The 9,786-nt window shown below is 37.1% G+C and overlaps 1 protein-coding gene across 2 annotated transcripts in view; it reads left to right on the top strand.

Moving 5' to 3' along the window:
* Positions 1-9,786, top strand: part of opcml (opioid binding protein/cell adhesion molecule-like) — a 358,727-nt gene that overhangs the window by 236,517 nt on the left and 112,424 nt on the right. The gene's annotated exons all lie outside the window — the stretch shown is intronic.

Below are 9,786 nucleotides of genomic sequence, written 5' to 3'. Positions count from 1 at the left end.
AGAATAGAGCCGTGGGTAAAATAGTTGACAAAGTGAGAGCTTCTGTTAATACATCCATGAGTGAGGGTGCACCAAGACCGGCAGCTCACAAGGCTCTGCCCAGCACACAGTCACCTAATCCGTGGTAACTAGGCCTAGACCACCAACTAGCAGTGGCCTGACAGAGCACCACGACCGGCAGCTCGCGGTGCTCTGTAGACACTGCGGTTGACGTTCCAGTTTGTTTCCAAAAAATAAACCCTCTGCTCTGACATCCCATTGTTCCACCCATGTAGGCTTTTGTGCATCACCTCCCATAACAGTGGCCGCGGGCAGGGGCAGCATCCGTGGGCAGGGGCAGAACTATGATCAGACTGAACAATGTCGGAACAATGGAGCGTCGGAGAAATGACACGGCATCGTTGACACAACATCAGCTGAGGCGTTGTTAAGTGAACTAGCGGCAAACGACTTCTCTGATTCACATTAAACTGAGCCCCAGTATTGACCCCAGTTACCCCAGAATAGGTGACTGGCACCGGAAACTGCCGGTCGTGGTGCTCTCTCACTTCACCAGCCTTTATTTGCCCATGGCTCGGTTCTGAATGTAAGAGCTATCCACGCCCCCTTGATTTTCATATAAGAACTGGATATTAATAGAGGGAAATCAATAAATCTGGCAATAGGAAATAAAAGTCCAAGGAAATAAATAGATGTGGATTCATGAAATAAAAGTATGTCATGAAGTATTTCAAATGCATACTTATTTATCTATTCAAGTCTTTATGTATTTATTCATTTATTTAATTTTGAATTAACGGAAATTCTCCTCAGATCTCTGCAGGGTAAATCCAGACAGCTAGCCAGGCTATCTGTCCAATCTGAGTTTTCTCTTGCACTAAAAGTACTTTTGAACGCACACACGCTCCACCAAAGCAACTTCCTTCCCGAGGTTGTTTTGCAGAGGCGCCGTTGATTCCTCCACAAAGCAAGATATCATACCCAGCCAGACAAGATACAAACACCATAATGTGTGCTTATGGTTGGAGAGTGTGTGTTTTATTCTCACCTTGGCAGGCCAGCTGCCCTGTACCACATGACTCGAGAAGACCTAAAGGAAAGTGGCTGCTTAATATTGCAACAGTGCACTATTGTTTGATGTTACTGGATTGGCCGGTAATGGAAAACAAAGCCTCACTTTGATTGTGCTGCGCTGGGTTGTGTTAGGCATTACATTGTTTTCCAATATTTGATGTGCTGGGGGGGTGTTGATTCATTGAAGTGATTTTTTGAGGGCATTGTCACGTTGTGTGTTATTGTCTGTTTGTGTATCAGCTCATAGGCATGTTTAGGTGAAATTGAACCAGTGTGTGTTCGGATGCGTTGCATTACAGAATAAGGAACGCATCATGATTCATGATCCCAAAGAAACATGTCAGAAAACATTGAGAGAATTCAATTACATTTTATTTATTATCATATCATAGCCAAAGAGACACTTTATAGATAGAGTAGATCTGGACCACACTCTATAATTTACAAAGACCCAACAATTACAGTAATTCCCCCAAGAGAAAGCATTTAGTCTGACAGTGGCGAGGAAAAACTCCCTTTTAGGAAGAAACCTCAGACAGACCCAGGCTCTTGGTAGGCGGAGTCTGACGATGCCAGTTGGGGGTGTGATGAACAGTGGAAATCTTGCCTAGGGCAACCAAAGAGCTAGAACTGGCCCTGAGGCCATAATATTGTTGGCTAGTTTCATTTATAATAAAAAATCAGATTTTATGAACTACATGTGTTTTGTGTGCAGAAATCTGAATGTGTAAAGCAACTAGTAACTAAAGCTGTCAGATGCATGTAGTGGGCGTGGTCTTGTGTTGTTTTCCACAAAGAATGCCAGTTTGAGCCAAAATGATGCTGATTGTATTATCTAGATTTTGATAACACGGGTGAGTGCTGCTGCTTTAGCGTTGCCCTATTTGATTTAACGTCTGATATCACAGATTGATACATAACAAATTACCATTCACTTTTTTATTTCTATTCCCATCTGTACCATGCTATTGTTTCCCTTCCAGAGTAATCAACCAATGTTGGTACACCACATCTGTAAAGATTAGAGTGACATAAAGTATGGATCAGGGGAACATATCTATCTAAAACTAACATGGTGTCATCAATTTATAGATGACCAAATCTGTTTAAAATGTGTTTTCTAATAATAATAACACATACCCCTGTGACTTTTATCTTTTAATATATTATTTATTTGTAGAGCACTCTTAATTAACAAATCAATCAATCTCTTTTTGGTGTCTAAAAGTATTCAAATGAACACAAATTGATGCCTCTGTCACTTAGCAATTTAACACAGATAGAATAATGTTGTTGGCATTGAGAAGCAGGAATTAATGGGCGGTTGTGGCTCAGGGTAGACATCCCTGTGGTTTGATCCCTGGTAGTTGTGTCCTTGGGCAAGACACTGAACCCTGGATTGCCCCTGATGCTGTTCTATTGGAGTTTAAATGTGTGTGTGAGTGTTTAATTTGAGGAGCAGGCGACACCTCAGCCCCAGTGTGTGAATGATGAATGGATCCTGTACTATGTAAAAGTGCTTCAAGTAGCCATTAAGACTAGAAAACTACAATATAACAACAGTTCATTTTCAATGTAAGAACAGTGTTAGCACTGGTGGTGGTGAGAGATTTATTCCATAATATGTGTGTTTGTGTGAAGTGTGAGGGACACTATGGACTATGGTTACTTGGTCCTCAGATCTCTGCTGGGTAAATCCAAACTTAACTTTCTGTCCAATCTGAGTTTTCTCTCGCGCAACTAAAACAACCTGTTACATGTACCACCATAACAACTTCCGTCCCGAGGCTATTTTGCAGATGCATTTTGCTCCGTCGAGTTGTGATTGATCAAGATCAAGATAACTTTATTGTCCCCTGAGGGAAATTTGTCTTGGGCATCAGTACTACATTATGCTGCTGTAATCATCATTAAACACAGAGACTTTACACACACATACAACATACAATCCACCCTACATTGCAGACAATGCACAATAATCAATGACCCTCCCCTGTCAATTGATTACCAAGTTAATAAAAACCTGAATAATAAAAACAGATATTCTGTATAAATTCTCTGTTTTTATTATTGGTTTAGAGAAATCCCAATAAACTAGAGCACGTTTTTCTCCCATCCCATAATGCTTTGTGGAGTAGCCAGACCTTCCTCTGCAGAGATGTGGAGGAAGCGAGACAATCCAAAAAGTTACATTAAATGGCAGAAGCTGTGTTCAACCTGTAGAGACCAGTTCACTATAACATATGTATAGCCATGTGTTCAAATACATATTTTGACCTGAATCCACCAACACTACTAAATACCCCTAGAACATTGATTCAGCTGTAAAACAATATTTATTTTATTTTTTTAATGTGGTTAAGGTTACTCTTTGAAAAAATTAAATACTAGTTGTTTTGAAAAGGTTGGATGTTTAATGTGAAAAGAAGGCGCACTGCAACACTGGATAATGGCAATTAAACAGTGGCTTAGCCTACGACGGCAACATTGCATTATTTGAAGTGGAATTGTTTACATGTCCATTACCAGCTCCACCAGTGTATTTACCACTACAAAACTGAATAAACTCAGCATTTCCAATCTATTTACATTCAAGCAGCATGGCTAACAGTCTGATTACAACTCCAGAGAGAGTGTTTTCTATGCCCTACAGCGTTTCAGTCAAGTAGAAAGCAGCTACACAGAAAAACAAGACACATGTAACATATTATTTCCTATTTCCTACTCATGGAACATATTACTATTATGGTTTTTACATAATTCCATGAACACCTAGAGTCATGCAGGGTGGTGACATAAAGAGCAGCCATTACTTGGTAATAATAGGCATACATGTTACTAAATGCTGCACATGCATGTATTTTATATTCATTTTAATTGTCAAAATAAAAATCTAAAAGTTGTAAACCGTGCAACACATCACATTGATTTTGGCTGTTAGATGATGTTAAAAAAATATTTAATTGCAACTAATAGCATCATTGTCCATATTTGGTCTCGCATTGCCAGACCTATCTCCACGGCGCCGGAAGGTCTGGCGAGTCCACACAGTGTTCCGGGGTGGGAGCAGAACATGCTCTGGTTTACAGTAATGGCATTTTTTAAACCCATCACAATCGTTTTGGGCTGCGCTAAGTGCCGGACGGAGCAACAGCACCTCTGCACAAGGAACTTGTTTTGGAGGAACATGTGTACAATAAAAAGCTGTCTGGATTTACCATGCTGAGATCTGAGGATGCATAGTCCTCAGTAATCCACCAGAGGTTAGAACGCCAACACAAAGAAAGAGGACGACATCCGGCTGAAAGGATTTTGCGTTAACTCGAAATTATCGGGTTAATTTTGACAACTCAAAAAAATAGAAGTAACTGATAAATAAAATTAAATGAAAAGTACTCTACCACCCCTGCAAACGTTAGAGCAACATGTAGTAATAAGATCTTTAATCAAGAAGAAGTGTTGTAAATAAATGTATAAATACTGGAGCCAAACAGGTCTCGGGAGAATTACAAGACTTGCTGACAAAGGAATGCGAACGTAAACAATACAATTCCATCCCAAATATAAATATTAATGCAGTAATAACATTGCATTCAGTGGCATCTAATTAACAGCCGTAGGAGATACTATTTGTAGCAAGGACTGTAAATCCATTTGAAAAAATTGAGGGACACCACCCCCTGTGTTGTGTACTAACACCTTCAATGAAGCTGCTTGGAAGTAAAGACGCAGAACATTTATGCAGTCCATTTCATTCAAAGTGCTTTAAGGCATTAAAAAAGGAATGAATAAGTCATGATACAAGATGGGGAAATGAAAATTCAAAAAACGAAGAAAATGGCAAGTGCAATTTCAAGTAGACTGAAATGTTAGTAACTCACAGAGGAAAAACATGAATGCTTTTAGAATCATTTAAAAGGAGGCGGGGTTAAGACAAGTTCCAGATCCTGCAGAAGACTTTTCACTATACTTTACATGCAGAATAAAACTAAACCCTGCTTCACCCTGTTTTTAATCTGGAGCTGTTAGTGGACCGCTCCAAGCAGAGGGACTGGTCCGAACCATGGAGGAAACATGGAGCATCATCCTTTCAACACACCGGAAACATGTGCTTAGAACTGAGGCCAGTGGTGGAATATAAATAAGTATATTTACTCCAGTATTTAACTTATTTTATTAATATATTTGACAGGGACAGTGTACATTAATTAACATTGCTGTTAATGTACCAGAATGTTTCATTTTTCATCCATCGTCCCTGGACAGATCTTAAAATTGTCTTCCTAAAAAACAACAATAAGAAGATTACAGTGAACAACACAAATATAAAAGCAATAAATCAGATTAAACTAAAAAAAAAGTAGTATGTACTAGAATTGATGGGATAAATTATAGAGTGTGGACCAGACCTACTCTATCTATAAAGTGTCTCAAGATACTTGTTGATAACTGTTATATTGTTATATGATTTGATACTATAAATAAATTTGAATTGAAAGTGAATTACTGGAAATGTGACATAAAAACACAACTAAGTACATTTACTTAAATCGTACAAATTAATTACAAATTACAAATCCATTGAGTGCAAATGATAAGGTACTTGTACTTTACTTGAATCTTTTCTTTTCATTCCACTTTCTACTTGTACTCAATTACATTTTAGAGAGAAATATTTTTTACTTTTTACTCCACTACATTCATCTGACAGCTTCAGTTACTTTACACATTAAGATTCCTGCACACAAAACAAATGTTGTACATAAATTTGATGTTTTATTATAAATGAAACTAGACAACAATATAACGTATGTATAACCTACAAGTCCAGCTGACATGATTAGACAAGTAAAAACACAACTTTTTGGTTTGTTTACACTTTCTAACATGGGAGGATTTGTCTGCATTGAGTACTTTTACTTGTAATACTGTAGGTACAGTTTCCTGTGATACTTACATACTTTTACTTAAGTAACATTTTCAGTGCAGGACTGTTACTGAAGTAAAGGATCTGAACACTAAAGAAGTGTAATCTTGTGTATAAGTTTTCAGCTTCTTGACTCTAAATTTGACTTTTATCAACAGTCACTGTTCCACCACTGCTGGCAACCGTTGTGAAATGTAAGGAGGCAGGTGGGGGCGGGGGACGTTTCACACAAACACCCAGGATATCATTTATTTGACACATCCCTGCCCCCAACCTGCCTCAATACATTACTGTAAAGTATTTTGGTACTCTTTAACTTCCTCACCTTAATTCCTGCATTGGTCCTGTCAGAACTACTCTAGCCATACAGTGTAAATTTTTTTTTCTGAATTCAGCCATGATTCATTTTTACTGATTTCTACTGACTATGTTTCTGGTTGTGAGCATGTTTAACTCTTGTATTGTCTTCCTACCGACCCTGCAACTTTTTGGTATCCTGGGTAAAAATCTAAACTTTTTTTACACTTTTTTTGCTTTCCTACAATATTTTAGTCACTTTTTTGTTGTTGTCACTTTTATTATTAAATGTAAAAAAATTCAAATGCTATAAAATTTAATAAAACACCCTCATTTAATGGAAGTAAGGAACTGAAGAAAGGTACTGATCAATTATTTTAACTGTAAAAATGTTTTTTGGAACCATCCACGTTATTTTATGTGTGACAATTTGGTTGAAAGAAACCCAAATTTCTGATATAGGAACTTTTTGAAAATGGAAGGTTAACAGTTAAGGAGCAAGTGCCCTAAGTTATGACATAACGGATACCATGTTTTTTTTTTAACATAATATGAGGTTGAGATTACAGTATCCATCCAATCCCTATATCATGAAAGAACAAATTGAAAATATATTAGTACATCACTCTTAATGCAATTAGTCCATCTAGTGGCACATGACATCTGGCTGTTTAATCTGTTTTGTTCACGTCCATGTTGAATATTTAATGAATTTGGCACTCAAATGATATCAGATTTCTGCATTTTGCCCACCAGTGCTGGGCAACTTTTGGCTCACTGTTAACATGCTGTTATTGCAAAGAATCTATTTTTTTTTTGATTTTATGAATGTGTGTAAATGCTGCCTCTCAGTGATTGTTCAGATTCTCATGCCTGGGCTTCAGGTGTTACGCTCATCCTGATTCTGGCAGTGTAACACTTCCTGTTTCTGCTCACTTAAAGCGGTTCTACATCGGCCGGTTTAACAACAGGTTTTTCATTCAGTCACACAGGGTTTCTGCAGGTTTCACCAAGTCAAATTAAAGACTTTTTAAGCACTTTACATTTAAAAAAAAAGTAATTACCCGCAGAAGCCCTGTCCCACATAAATGGATGGCATTCCTCGTTCTGAGTCGCCAGATCATGAATTGGCGTTAATTGCATTTAAGGCTGGAGACACAGTGATAGAAAGCCCTTGTTAGTGTAAGACCCCAAGCTTTTATGCCATTTGCCTACTTTAAGAATGTGTTACATGTTTGTTTCTAACTGAGATCACTCTTAAAGCATTTGTTTTTTGTTGTTGTTGTTTGCTTTTTTTTCAAAATGACACTAATGGTGTAATGATGGCATGTGCTGGCCATTATTAAACTGCCACTGTGCACTTACAGCTGTCTGTGCTTAGACCTCTATTGTAATGATGAAGAGTCCTTGACAAGGTTTTGGAGTTATCCGTTATTTGTCATTAATTGTGACAAGACAGTAGCATCCATTTGGTGTCTATACCAGCCAGTGCCCATGACCTTGAATAGATGAATACTGAGTGAATAATTATGAATAATTTATGGTAATAATTTGTTGTATCGAATGCCTATAGTGATCGCAGAGCATTTGCACTTAAAGTGTTTCCACCATATGTAGCCGGTAGTAGTTTCTTTTTTCAGGACGGAAAAAAAAATTAACAAGGTCAGCTGTGATCTATGCAAAAATGCAACTCATGGCGGCTGTATGTATAGTGCTTCAGTGTTTTTAAATAAATTACAGTGTCATACAATATGCTGCTGCAAAGACTCAAAGGAAAGTGGCCAGTTGTGAACGTATGATGGATGCATAAAGCAAAAGTGTGTTTATGACACTTAAAAGAAACAGATGGCAGGCACCACAGAAGTAGAAATGTGTTAACTTCAAACTGTTTGTTTTATTATTAAAAATGCAATGTTTCTTACTTTAAAGCATGTTTTTCATGTATATAGTCAATCGTGTTGTAACATCAATGTACCAAATTAGCTGACAGCTCTAGACAAGAGATAATTTGCCATTTTGAGTATTAAATGATTTGTCAAAGGCTTTTGACACTGTAGATCATAATATATTATTAAATAAGCTTCAAGCTCATGGTGCTTATGAGACTTAATTGGCGTAATAGCTACATACAGTGTAACAATACAGTGTTTTTCACAAGGCTACATACTAGGTCCTCTTTTATTCCTCAAATGCGTCAATAATTTCCATTCCACGTCAAAAGAAGCGTTCTTCATTGTATATGCTGACAATATCAATACCTTTCTAATAGATAAAGATTGCTAAGGTGGATTTCTAATGTGAGCAATGTTCTAGACAGATAAATGGTTCAAATACAATAAATAATCCCTTAACCCTCATGTTGTCCTTGGGTCAAATTGACCCGTTTTCAGATATCAATGTTCTTTTTAATTACCCAAAATAACATGATTGATTTCACAACGCTCTGTAATAAATTTGGGGCGTCTTGTTCAATTTTAATAGCATTTGAAAAATAATTGCAGTGGTTTCCAAATAGTATTGAGTATATGTTGACATATCCCAGTCTGTGATTATCCATTAATCAAAGACTGGGATTCCTTTAATTTTAGTCGAAGTAATTTCTAATTTCTGCTTTTCTAACTAAAACAATAGGTATACTTTCTTATAAATAAGGTTTTTTTTAACAAGAATTCCCAAAATAACTGTAAAACTAGGCAATTCTTTAGTGTTATGTAGTGTTGAACATTGAAAAAGTGTTGAAAAAAAGGGGAAAAAATGTAAGAAAAAGTTAAAAACATCGATAAGAAAGCATCAACAAAAGTGTTGATTTTCAATTTTGACAGGAAGACAACACAAGGGTTCGAGGGCCAGTTCACCCCAAAATCAAGTTTATCAGTTTCATGTACTTTGTTAACTGATTTAGAACAAATGTAAGAAGTGTTGGCTCGGACTTTATTGGAGGAGATTAACAAACACTGCTACCAGCATTTGTGGCCTTGAGGTAAAGGAAATCATTTTCTAACTTCTACCCCTCTCTGTAGGTCAAACTATCTCATGGTATGTAAAAGTAGAATTGACTTGTGTATGAACTACTGTTTCTGAATATATGTTTAGCTGAAAAATGCAATTGTTGTTCAACTTGATAGATAGCCATCGCGGCCATTTGCTGGACATTGTAATTTACTTTTTAAGTTTGTATTTACTCATATATTAATTCATTATTGTGTGTGTCCGTGTGAAGCACTTGTATCTGTGTTTAAAAAAAAAATCAAGCTTTACTTACTTATCTAAAAAAATGAAGCTGTGAATAAAGCTTCATGGTCAACAGTGGCTCAGTAACATTTTCTGTACTTAAAATGTCTGTCACACTGTCTGGTGGGGAGTATTTCTCCACTATTTCTGATTCACGTCTCGAATTTGATGGAGCACTCTGATAGAAGTGGATTCCCATGCGGCTGTCTCCTATGACCCTGCAGCGGCAGTAGGAAATGACAGTATGAGTAATGCTA

Source organism: Etheostoma cragini, chromosome 13 (genome assembly GCF_013103735.1).
Source record: "Etheostoma cragini isolate CJK2018 chromosome 13, CSU_Ecrag_1.0, whole genome shotgun sequence".
Lineage (NCBI taxonomy): Eukaryota > Metazoa > Chordata > Actinopteri > Perciformes > Percidae > Etheostoma > Etheostoma cragini.
This window is presented reverse-complemented; position numbering and strand designations above follow the sequence as displayed.